This window comes from Eurosta solidaginis, chromosome 3, assembly GCF_040869045.1.
Source record: "Eurosta solidaginis isolate ZX-2024a chromosome 3, ASM4086904v1, whole genome shotgun sequence".
NCBI lineage: Eukaryota > Metazoa > Arthropoda > Insecta > Diptera > Tephritidae > Eurosta > Eurosta solidaginis.
In genome coordinates this window covers 56069269-56082501 of record NC_090321.1, presented here as the reverse complement: position 1 = coordinate 56082501, position 13233 = coordinate 56069269, and the positions used below count along the sequence as shown (strand labels likewise).

Sequence of the window (13233 nt, the reverse complement as noted above, 5' to 3'; positions counted from 1 at the left end):
AATGGACATCTTAAAGGTTGGACGGATCAAGTTGTCCAGAGTGATCATCGTTGACAGTTTCTGAGGGCGCCATAACAGATGGCGCCCAACGTGGCGCCTGAGGCGCTGGCCGCGAGGGTCAGTCGGGTCAACCTGTGAGGTTGACCATCCCACCAGTCCGAGTGAGCACCCACAGCAGCTGCCACCTACGTTGCGGTGGGATCAGGTGGGTAGTCGGATCAGGTTGTCCGGGCTGGTCATCGGGGGCAGTGGCTGACGGAGCCACGTGACTTAACGTCAGTTATCGGGATTTTGTATTCACCCGATGAGGCAGTGCTGCACGCACTTTATTTTTTTTGTAGTTGGGGTTTTTTATTTTCCCGGAATGTTGTCCGTTAGTCGGCATTGGAAAAATGTTTGTCCGCTAACTGGGTTTTTTAATTTTTTTTTTAAGTTAATAGTTTTTTTATTTTTTTTTCTATGCCGAATTTGTGTTGTTAGAGGGAGTGTGTGTGTGAATTGCCAGGACCCCAGCTCATCCCACGTCTCAGGTGGCAACCCATAGTGCCACCTGGATTGTGACGGGGTGAGCTGAGATTCAGAGTGACACCCCTTCCTGTCCCACCAGACTGTGGAGCGGTTCCGAAACCGCCCCACCCATTGCGGCGGAGGCAGGAGGGGTGTCCAGCGAGAATGGACGGGAGGCCTCAGCACCCCCAGCCAGTCCCACTAGCGCGTCCTCAGAGACCGCCTCTGCGTTGCGGCTGGGTGTGTTGGGACCAACCTGTGTGTGTAGGAAATTGACCCTAGTGGTCCCAACCAGTCCAGAGGAAGTGGCTAAAATTCCAAATCCCAGCGCTAAAAATCTTATAATAATCACAAAATTTGGTACTTGCATGATTGGATTAGTACCACAATTACAACCAAGACTCCAACATCTGAAACATCGGCTGGAGGCGCAGCAAAAGAAGCAAACATCAAGGTATAAATTTAGATGTAATTACCCTACAAAAAATTCTGGTCACGAAACTTACCCACGCCCATGCAATTATGACTAAGAACATAACATATGATGTATAGTAACTAGTCCAACGGCGTGGAATGACTAGAGCATTTTTTGCAGGGTAGTTAAAAGAACTTCCAAGTGGTACTTAGAGGGTTTTATATAGCCCGGGTAACCCATTCGACAAGGATCGATTTTTTTGTCAAAATTACGACATTTTTACTTTCGAATTATCAACCTAAAAGATAAAAAGGTAGTTTAACGTTTTATAGAAGAAAAGTCACACATAAATGATTGCCACTATGTAAATTTAGCTTGTAATATTTATCTAACCAAAAGAATTACCACATGAACGCGTATGTTTTGCCACTTGACAAGATATTAAAGGTTGTAAACACAGTTACTATATTTACACATTTTAAAGGTTTGTTCACAAATAAACAGGCAGTTTTGTCTCAGCCAGGTCAAGCAGCACCTAACTGTTAGAACGCTAACCCTAATTCCAACATACGCCGTTTATTTGTGAATGCATCTTAGACACATTATATTGAACAAAACTCTGTAGATATAACTAAAATTGTATTCAGCAATTCACGAGCATAATTCCATTTATCTAATACCTACCTAAGCATTAGATTTACAAAAAAAAATTTAAAAGGCATACACTTGTCTTTATCATTTTAAGAATATATTTTGGCGCTTTAAAATGTTTGAAGTTAGCTCACGCAATCACGTGAAACATTTCAGCGCTTAATTTTTGGAAGCTTAAACGTAGATTTAATGAATTTTTTTTTTTTTTGCGACAGCAGCCATTCGTCGATTGTCGAGTATGCACGAATTGGCGAAAGGATTTTGAATTCAAATTTTTTTTTTTTATCTTTCAAATGCAATATATAGATATATATATATATGTATATGAATCCCTATTGCGAGCAATATCTTTCGAACCACAAGACGAAAGTGATTTACGTGCTCGTAATACATAGTGCTATCGCAAGTTTATCTTCATTGCTTTTGGTAAATACTTGTTTTGTACATATTAGATATTATTATCGTTATAAGTACTAAGCGCATTAGCTTATACCGGTTCGATAGTAGGTTATACTCACAAATGAGTCTACTATAGCACTTTATATATATTATTTGTTAATCGAACATACGCAAATTACTTTAAATACCTGTGTTGTTAGAGAGCATAGTTTATATGTGGAACTTAGCTAATAATCCGATAAATTTTCTAAGACAAGCTTAAAATATTAGAAATGAGTAAACAATAAATTGTAATATAAATGGGAATGCTGGCGTTCCGTTTTATTTAGAAGGCACTAGGTAGGCATACAGGTAAGGGGCCACCGAAATTTTAGGTGCGTCGGTGGCCATGGATTTTGAGGGTGGGTATAAGCACCGGGCGTCGCAACAACACCCGCGGCGCCCCCAAGATATATTCGGCCCTTTTTGTTTTTCCCCCTTTTGTTGTATTTTAATTTTCAGCTTTTTTTTTGCAATTTTATTTTTCAGCAGTTTTTTTTTGAATTTGATTTTCAGCGTTAGTAACCGGCCATGTCCGGTTCGGTAGTTTTTTTGCGTCAGTTTTTTTAGATTTTTTTTTGAAGTTAAATTTTGAATGTTTTAACGGTCTGTCCGTGACATCCGGTTCGACCGGATGTTGTTTTAGTCCATTTGAGCGTTTTGAATTAGTTCTGCGCTTTTGTCAGTTTTTTTTAAAGGCATGATATGACCTTTTTTTCTGTTTATGGCGCAGGAACAGTAAGGTTGGCAAGGACCCGCCCCAGCCGACAATGACTAGCCGCTCTGCACCACAACATCATGCCGACCGCCTTCCTTACTGCTTCCACTGTAAATGCGTAACCATAACAGATGGCGCCCAACGGGATTTGGTGCCAGAGGCGCTGTCGCGCTGGTCATTTTGGTCAACTTGTGAAGTTGACCATCCCATCAGTCCGAGGTGTGCAGCCGCAGGAGCAGCCACCTGCGTTGCGGTGGGATGGTTGGACGGATCAAGTTGTCCAGAGTGATCATCGTTGACAGTTTCTGAGGGCGCCATAACAGATGGCGCCCAACGTGGCGCCTGAGGCGCTGGCCGCGAGGGTCAGTCGGGTCAACCTGTGAGGTTGACCATCCCACCAGTCCGAGTGAGCACCCACAGCAGCTGCCACCTACGTTGCGGTGGGATCAGGTGGGTAGTCGGATCAGGTTGTCCGGGCTGGTCATCGGGGGCAGTGGCTGACGGAGCCACGTGACTTAACGTCAGTTATCGGGATTTTGTATTCACCCGATGAGGCAGTGCTGCACGCACTTTATTTTTTTTGTAGTTGGGGTTTTTTATTTTCCCGGAATGTTGTCCGTTAGTCGGCATTGGAAAAATGTTTGTCCGCTAACTGGGCTTTTTAATTTTTTTTTTAAGTTAATAGTTTTTTTATTTTTTTTTCTATGCCGAATTTGTGTTGTTAGAGTGAGTGTGTGTGTGAATTGCCAGGACCCCAGCTCATCCCACGTCTCAGGTGGCAACCCATAGTGCCACCTGGATTGTGACGGGGTGAGCTGAGATTCAGAGTGACACCCCTTCCTGTCCCACCAGACTGGGGAGCGGTTCCGAAACCGCCCCACCCATTGCGGCGGAGGCAGGAGGGGTGTCCAGCGAGAATGGACGGGAGGCCTCAGCACCCCCAGCCAGTCCCACTAGCGCGTCCTCAGAGACCGCCTCTGCGTTGCGGCTGGGTGTGTTGGGATCAACCTGTGTGTGTAGGAAATTGACCCTAGTGGTCCCAACCAGTCCAGAGGCAGGTCCTTAAGACCCCCTTATGCGTTGCGGTTGGGAGCACTAGGGACAAGAATGAATGAGTTTGTGTTTTTTTTTTCATTTTTTTTTTTTGGAGCCCGAGTGCCTTCGGGGAATGGGATGTCAGTGTTCCCATTGACTACCCAAATATTTTTTTTTGGCCTTCTGTGGGGGCGATAACCACTAGCCTTTCGGAGTTTGGACGAGTTCTCCATATCAAAATGTCTACACTTTTTTTTTGTTTTGGCCTTCTGTGGGGGCGATAACCACTAGCCTTTCGGAGTTTGGACGAGTTCTCCAGATCAAAATGTCTACACCTTTTTTTTTTGCTTTGCCTTCCTGTGGGAGCGATACCCACTAGAAACCATCTTTCGGAGTTTTGACGAGTTCTCCATAACAAATGTCTAATCGCCGCAAAGCCTTTTAACTAGGAAAGAGAAATATTCCCAACTTGACTTAATTTTTTTTTGATAGACCTATGTTGCCTGGCTAGCTTCGTAGTAGGACTTTGAGACTCTTATCTCAGGGGTGAGTCGTGCCCCACGTTGCTTGTCGTCGGAGATCCCTGGCAATAGCTTCCCACAGATGATCCGGTTTCCTGTTCGCTTCATCGTCAGGTCTTCAAAGCGAAGCAGGTTTGTTACGGTCTGCTGCTACGGTCTACGGCTACGATCCACTTGGGAGCGTGTTCACGCGAACACACCTAGCGATGTGGCGAAAGTGGCGATAAAAAAATATCGAAGACAAGAAAAAAGACAGACCGGCCATCACTACGAAAAAAATCTTCCCTTTTAGATTGAGTTTCCGGCCGATACACACCAGCAAAAAAAAAAGATTCTGGTCTTTGCTTTTAGCACGAAGTTCCGGCAGCGAAAAGTTCTAGTAAGGCATCTTGATAATAATTTAAATTCAATGGGTAGAATTTGAACATTTTCCAAAGTGAAATAATCCTTTACTGGCATGATTGGATTAGTACCACAATTACAACCAAGACTCCAACATCTGACACATCGGCTGGAGGCGCAGCAGAAGAAGCAAACATCAAGGTATAAATTTAGATGTAATTACCCTACAAAAATTTCTGGTCACGAAACTTACCCACGCCCATGCAATTATGACTAAGAACATAACATATGATGTATAGTAACTAGTCCAACGGCGTGGAATGACTAGAGCATTTTTTGCAGGGTAGCTAAAAGAACTTCCAAGTGGTACTTAGAGGGTTTTATATAGCCCGGGTAACCCATTCGACAAGGATCGATTTTTTTGTCAAAATTACGACATTTTTACTTTCGAATTATCAACCTAAAAGATAAAAAGGTAGTTTAACGTTTTATAGAAGAAAAGTCACACATAAATGATTGCCACTATGTAAATTTAGCTTGTAATATTTATCTAACCAAAAGAATTACCACATGAACGCGTATGTTTTGCCACTTGACAAGATATTAAAGGTTGTAAACACAGTTAATATATTTACACATTTTAAAGGTTTGTTCACAAATAAACAGGCAGTTTTGTCTCAGCCAGGTCAAGCAGCACCTACCTGTTAGAACGCTAACCCTAATTCCAACAACGCCGTTTATTTGTGAATGCATCTTAGACACATTATATTGAACAAAACTCTGTAGATATAACTAAAATTGTATTAAGCAATTCACGAGCATAATTCCATTTATCTAATACCTACCTAAGCATTAGATTTACAAAAAAAAATTTAAAAGGCATACACTTGTCTTTATCATTTTAAGAATATATTTTGGCGCTTTAAAATGTTTGAAGTTAGCTCACGCAATCACGTGAAACATTTCAGCGCTTCATTTTTGGAAGCTTAACCGTAGATTTAATGAATTTTTTTTTTTTGCGACAGCAGCCATTCGTCGATTGTTGAGTATGCACGAATTGGCGAAAGGATTTTGAATTCAAAATTTTTTTTTATCTTTCAAATGCAATATATAGATATATATATATATATATGCATATGAATCCCTATTGCGAACAATATCTTTCGAACCACAAGACGAAAGTGATTTACGTGCTCGTAATACATAGTGCTATCGTAAGTTTATCTTCATTGCTTTTGGTAAATACTTTTTTTGTACATATTAGATATTATTATCGTTATAAGTACTAAGCGCATTAGCTTATACCGGTTCGATAGTAGGTTATACTCACAAATGAGTCTACTATAGCACTTTATATATATTATTTGTTAATCGAACATACGCAAATTACTTTAAATACCTGTGTTGTTAGAGAGCATAGTTTATATGTGGAACTTAGCTAATAATCCGATAAATTTTCTAAGACAAGCTTAAAATATTAGAAATGAGTAAACAATAAATTGTAATATAAATGGGAATGCTGGCGTTCCGTTTTATTTAGAAGGCACTAGGTAGGCATACAGGTAAGGGGCCACCGAAATTTTAGGTGCGTCGGTGGCCATGGATTTTGAGGGTGGGTATAAGCACCGGGCGTCGCAACAACACCCGCGGCGCCCCCAAGATATATTCGGCCCTTTTTGTTTTTCCCCCTTTTGTTGTATTTTAATTTTCAGCTTTTTTTTTGCAATTTTATTTTTCAGCAGTTTTTTTTTGAATTTGATTTTCAGCGTTAGTAACCGGCCATGTCCGGTTCGGTAGTTTTTTTGCGTCAGTTTTTTTTGATTTTTTTTTGAAGTTAAATTTTGAATGTTTTAACGGTCTATCCGTGACATCCGGTTCGACCGGATGTTGTTTTAGTCCATTTGAGCGTTTTGAATTAGTTCTGCGCTTTTGTCAGTTTTTTTAAAGGCATGATATGACCTTTTTTTCTGTTTATGGCGCAGGAACAGTAAGGTTGGCAAGGACCCGCCCCAGCCGACAATGACTAGCCGCTCTGCACCACAACATCATGCCGACCGCCTTCCTTACTGCTTCCACTGTAAATGCGTAACCATAACAGATGGCGCCCAACGGGATTTGGTGCCAGAGGCGCTGTCACGCTGGTCATTTTGGTCAACTTGTGAAGTTGACCATCCCATCAGTCCGAGGTGTGCAGCCGCAGGAGCAGCCACCTGCGTTGCGGTGGGATGGTTGGACGGATCAAGTTGTCCAGAGTGATCATCGTTGACAGTTTCTGAGGGCGCCATAACAGATGGCGCCCAACGTGGCGCCTGAGGCGCTGGCCGCGAGGGTCAGTCGGGTCAACCTGTGAGGTTGACCATCCCACCAGTCCGAGTGAGCACCCACAGCAGCTGCCACCTACGTTGCGGTGGGATCAGGTGGGTAGTCGGATCAGGTTGTCCGGGCTGGTCATCGGGGGCAGTGGCTGACGGAGCCACGTGACTTAACGTCAGTTATCGGGATTTTGTATTCACCCGATGAGGCAGTGCTGCACGCACTTTATTTTTTTTGTAGTTGGGGTTTTTTATTTTCCCGGAATGTTGTCCGTTAGTCGGCATTGGAAAAATGTTTGTCCGCTAACTGGGTTTTTTAATTTTTTTTTTAAGTTAATAGTTTTTTTATTTTTTTTTCTATGCCGAATTTGTGTTGTTAGAGGGAGTGTGTGTGTGAATTGCCAGGACCCCAGCTCATCCCACGTCTCAGGTGGCAACCCATAGTGCCACCTGGATTGTGACGGGGTGAGCTGAGATTCAGAGTGACACCCCTTCCTGTCCCACCAGACTGGGGAGCGGTTCCGAAACCGCCCCACCCATTGCGGCGGAGGCAGGAGGGGTGTCCAGCGAGAATGGACGGGAGGCCTCAGCACCCCCAGCCAGTCCCACTAGCGCGTCCTCAGAGACCGCCTCTGCGTTGCGGCTGGGTGTGTTGGGACCAACCTGTGTGTGTAGGAAATTGACCCTAGTGGTCCCAACCAGTCCAGAGGAAGTGGCTAAAATTCCAAATCCCAGCGCTAAAAATCTTATAATAATCACAAAATTTGGTACTTGCATGATTGGATTAGTACCACAATTACAACCAAGACTCCAACATCTGAAACATCGGCTGGAGGCGCAGCAAAAGAAGCAAACATCAAGGTATAAATTTAGATGTAATTACCCTACAAAAAATTCTGGTCACGAAACTTACCCACGCCCATGCAATTATGACTAAGAACATAACATATGATGTATAGTAACTAGTCCAACGGCGTGGAATGACTAGAGCATTTTTTGCAGGGTAGTTAAAAGAACTTCCAAGTGGTACTTAGAGGGTTTTATATAGCCCGGGTAACCCATTCGACAAGGATCGATTTTTTTGTCAAAATTACGACATTTTTACTTTCGAATTATCAACCTAAAAGATAAAAAGGTAGTTTAACGTTTTATAGAAGAAAAGTCACACATAAATGATTGCCACTATGTAAATTTAGCTTGTAATATTTATCTAACCAAAAGAATTACCACATGAACGCGTATGTTTTGCCACTTGACAAGATATTAAAGGTTGTAAACACAGTTACTATATTTACACATTTTAAAGGTTTGTTCACAAATAAACAGGCAGTTTTGTCTCAGCCAGGTCAAGCAGCACCTAACTGTTAGAACGCTAACCCTAATTCCAACATACGCCGTTTATTTGTGAATGCATCTTAGACACATTATATTGAACAAAACTCTGTAGATATAACTAAAATTGTATTCAGCAATTCACGAGCATAATTCCATTTATCTAATACCTACCTAAGCATTAGATTTACAAAAAAAAATTTAAAAGGCATACACTTGTCTTTATCATTTTAAGAATATATTTTGGCGCTTTAAAATGTTTGAAGTTAGCTCACGCAATCACGTGAAACATTTCAGCGCTTAATTTTTGGAAGCTTAAACGTAGATTTAATGAATTTTTTTTTTTTTTGCGACAGCAGCCATTCGTCGATTGTCGAGTATGCACGAATTGGCGAAAGGATTTTGAATTCAAATTTTTTTTTTTTATCTTTCAAATGCAATATATAGATATATATATATATGTATATGAATCCCTATTGCGAGCAATATCTTTCGAACCACAAGACGAAAGTGATTTACGTGCTCGTAATACATAGTGCTATCGCAAGTTTATCTTCATTGCTTTTGGTAAATACTTGTTTTGTACATATTAGATATTATTATCGTTATAAGTACTAAGCGCATTAGCTTATACCGGTTCGATAGTAGGTTATACTCACAAATGAGTCTACTATAGCACTTTATATATATTATTTGTTAATCGAACATACGCAAATTACTTTAAATACCTGTGTTGTTAGAGAGCATAGTTTATATGTGGAACTTAGCTAATAATCCGATAAATTTTCTAAGACAAGCTTAAAATATTAGAAATGAGTAAACAATAAATTGTAATATAAATGGGAATGCTGGCGTTCCGTTTTATTTAGAAGGCACTAGGTAGGCATACAGGTAAGGGGCCACCGAAATTTTAGGTGCGTCGGTGGCCATGGATTTTGAGGGTGGGTATAAGCACCGGGCGTCGCAACAACACCCGCGGCGCCCCCAAGATATATTCGGCCCTTTTTGTTTTTCCCCCTTTTGTTGTATTTTAATTTTCAGCTTTTTTTTTGCAATTTTATTTTTCAGCAGTTTTTTTTTGAATTTGATTTTCAGCGTTAGTAACCGGCCATGTCCGGTTCGGTAGTTTTTTTGCGTCAGTTTTTTTTGATTTTTTTTTGAAGTTAAATTTTGAATGTTTTAACGGTCTGTCCGTGACATCCGGTTCGACCGGATGTTGTTTTAGTCCATTTGAGCGTTTTGAATTAGTTCTGCGCTTTTGTCAGTTTTTTTTAAAGGCATGATATGACCTTTTTTCTGTTTATGGCGCAGGAACAGTAAGGTTGGCAAGGACCCGCCCCAGCCGACAATGACTAGCCGCTCTGCACCACAACATCATGCCGACCGCCTTCCTTACTGCTTCCACTGTAAATGCGTAACCATAACAGATGGCGCCCAACGGGATTTGGTGCCAGAGGCGCTGTCGCGCTGGTCATTTTGGTCAACTTGTGAAGTTGACCATCCCATCAGTCCGAGGTGTGCAGCCGCAGGAGCAGCCACCTGCGTTGCGGTGGGATGGTTGGACGGATCAAGTTGTCCAGAGTGATCATCGTTGACAGTTTCTGAGGGCGCCATAACAGATGGCGCCCAACGTGGCGCCTGAGGCGCTGGCCGCGAGGGTCAGTCGGGTCAACCTGTGAGGTTGACCATCCCACCAGTCCGAGTGAACACCCACAGCAGCTGCCACCTACGTTGCGGTGGGATCAGGTGGGTAGTCGGATCAGGTTGTCCGGGCTGGTCATCGGGGGCAGTGGCTGACGGAGCCACGTGACTTAACGTCAGTTATCGGGATTTTGTATTCACCCGATGAGGCAGTGCTGCACGCACTTTATTTTTTTTGTAGTTGGGGTTTTTTATTTTCCCGGAATGTTGTCCGTTAGTCGGCATTGGAAAAATGTTTGTCCGCTAACTGGGCTTTTTAATTTTTTTTTTAAGTTAATAGTTTTTTTATTTTTTTTTCTATGCCGAATTTGTGTTGTTAGAGTGAGTGTGTGTGTGAATTGCCAGGACCCCAGCTCATCCCACGTCTCAGGTGGCAACCCATAGTGCCACCTGGATTGTGACGGGGTGAGCTGAGATTCAGAGTGACACCCCTTCCTGTCCCACCAGACTGGGGAGCGGTTCCGAAACCGCCCCACCCATTGCGGCGGAGGCAGGAGGGGTGTCCAGCGAGAATGGACGGGAGGCCTCAGCACCCCCAGCCAGTCCCACTAGCGCGTCCTCAGAGACCGCCTCTGCGTTGCGGCTGGGTGTGTTGGGACCAACCTGTGTGTGTAGGAAATTGACCCTAGTGGTCCCAACCAGTCCAGAGGCAGGTCCTTAAGACCCCCTTATGCGTTGCGGTTGGGAGCACTAGGGACAAGAATGAATGAGTTTGTGTTTTTTTTTCATTTTTTTTTTTTGGAGCCCGAGTGCCTTCGGGGAATGGGATGTCAGTGTTCCCATTGACTACCCAAATATTTTTTTTTGGCCTTCTGTGGGGGCGATAACCACTAGCCTTTCGGAGTTTGGACGAGTTCTCCATATCAAAATGTCTACACTTTTTTTTTGTTTTGGCCTTCTGTGGGGGCGATAACCACTAGCCTTTCGGAGTTTGGACGAGTTCTCCAGATCAAAATGTCTACACCTTTTTTTTTTGCTTTGCCTTCCTGTGGGAGCGATACCCACTAGAAACCATCTTTCGGAGTTTTGACGAGTTCTCCATAACAAATGTCTAATCGCCGCAAAGCCTTTTAACTAGGAAGAGAAATATTCCCAACTTGACTTAATTTTTTTTTGATAGACCTATGTTGCCTGGCTAGCTTCGTAGTAGGACTTTGAGACTCTTATCTCAGGGGTGAGTCGTGCCCCACGTTGCTTGTCGTCGGAGATCCCTGGCAATAGCTTCCCACAGATGATCCGGTTTCCTGTTCGCTTCATCGTCAGGTCTTCAAAGCGAAGCAGGTTTGTTACGGTCTGCTGCTACGGTCTACGGCTACGATCCACTTGGGAGCGTGTTCACGCGAACACACCTAGCGATGTGGCGAAAGTGGCGATAAAAAAATATCGAAGACAAGAAAAAAGACAGACCGGCCATCACTACGAAAAAAATCTTCCCTTTTAGATTGAGTTTCCGGCCGATACACACCAGCAAAAAAAAAAGATTCTGGTCTTTGCTTTTAGCACGAAGTTCCGGCAGCGAAAAGTTCTAGTAAGGCATCTTGATAATAATTTAAATTCAATGGGTAGAATTTGAACATTTTCCAAAGTGAAATAATCCTTTACTGGCATGATTGGATTAGTACCACAATTACAACCAAGACTCCAACATCTGACACATCGGCTGGAGGCGCAGCAGAAGAAGCAAACATCAAGGTATAAATTTAGATGTAATTACCCTACAAAAATTTCTGGTCACGAAACTTACCCACGCCCATGCAATTATGACTAAGAACATAACATATGATGTATAGTAACTAGTCCAACGGCGTGGAATGACTAGAGCATTTTTTGCAGGGTAGCTAAAAGAACTTCCAAGTGGTACTTAGAGGGTTTTATATAGCCCGGGTAACCCATTCGACAAGGATCGATTTTTTTGTCAAAATTACGACATTTTTACTTTCGAATTATCAACCTAAAAGATAAAAAGGTAGTTTAACGTTTTATAGAAGAAAAGTCACACATAAATGATTGCCACTATGTAAATTTAGCTTGTAATATTTATCTAACCAAAAGAATTACCACATGAACGCGTATGTTTTGCCACTTGACAAGATATTAAAGGTTGTAAACACAGTTAATATATTTACACATTTTAAAGGTTTGTTCACAAATAAACAGGCAGTTTTGTCTCAGCCAGGTCAAGCAGCACCTACCTGTTAGAACGCTAACCCTAATTCCAACAACGCCGTTTATTTGTGAATGCATCTTAGACACATTATATTGAACAAAACTCTGTAGATATAACTAAAATTGTATTAAGCAATTCACGAGCATAATTCCATTTATCTAATACCTACCTAAGCATTAGATTTACAAAAAAAAATTTAAAAGGCATACACTTGTCTTTATCATTTTAAGAATATATTTTGGCGCTTTAAAATGTTTGAAGTTAGCTCACGCAATCACGTGAAACATTTCAGCGCTTCATTTTTGGAAGCTTAACCGTAGATTTAATGAATTTTTTTTTTTTGCGACAGCAGCCATTCGTCGATTGTTGAGTATGCACGAATTGGCGAAAGGATTTTGAATTCAAAATTTTTTTTTATCTTTCAAATGCAATATATAGATATATATATATATATATGCATATGAATCCCTATTGCGAACAATATCTTTCGAACCACAAGACGAAAGTGATTTACGTGCTCGTAATACATAGTGCTATCGTAAGTTTATCTTCATTGCTTTTGGTAAATACTTTTTTTGTACATATTAGATATTATTATCGTTATAAGTACTCAGCGCATTAGCTTATACCGGTTCGATAGTAGGTTATACTCACAAATGAGTCTACTATAGCACTTTATATATATTATTTGTTAATCGAACATACGCAAATTACTTTAAATACCTGTGTTGTTAGAGAGCATAGTTTATATGTGGAACTTAGTTAATAATCCGATAAATTTTCTAAGACAAGCTTAAAATATTAGAAATGAGTAAACAATAAATTGTAATATAAATGGGAATGCTGGCGTTCGGTTTTATTTAGAAGGCACTAGGTAGGCATACAGGTAAGAGGCCACCGAAATTTTAGGTGGGTCGGTGGCCATGTATTTTGAGGGTGGGTATAAGCACCGGGCGTCGCAACAACACCCGCGGCGCCCCCAAGATATATTCGGCCCTTTTTGTTTTTCCCCCTTTTGTTGTATTTTAATTTTCAGCTTTTTTTTTTTGCAATTTTATTTTTCAGCAGTTTTTTTTTGAATTTGATTTTCAGCG

General features: G+C 41.7%; 1 protein-coding gene across 1 annotated transcript in view; it reads left to right on the top strand.

Annotated features, from left to right (window-relative positions):
• LOC137243756 (uncharacterized) overlaps nucleotides 1–13233 on the top strand; it is a 170316-nt gene that overhangs the window by 53406 nt on the left and 103677 nt on the right. The gene's annotated exons all lie outside the window — the stretch shown is intronic.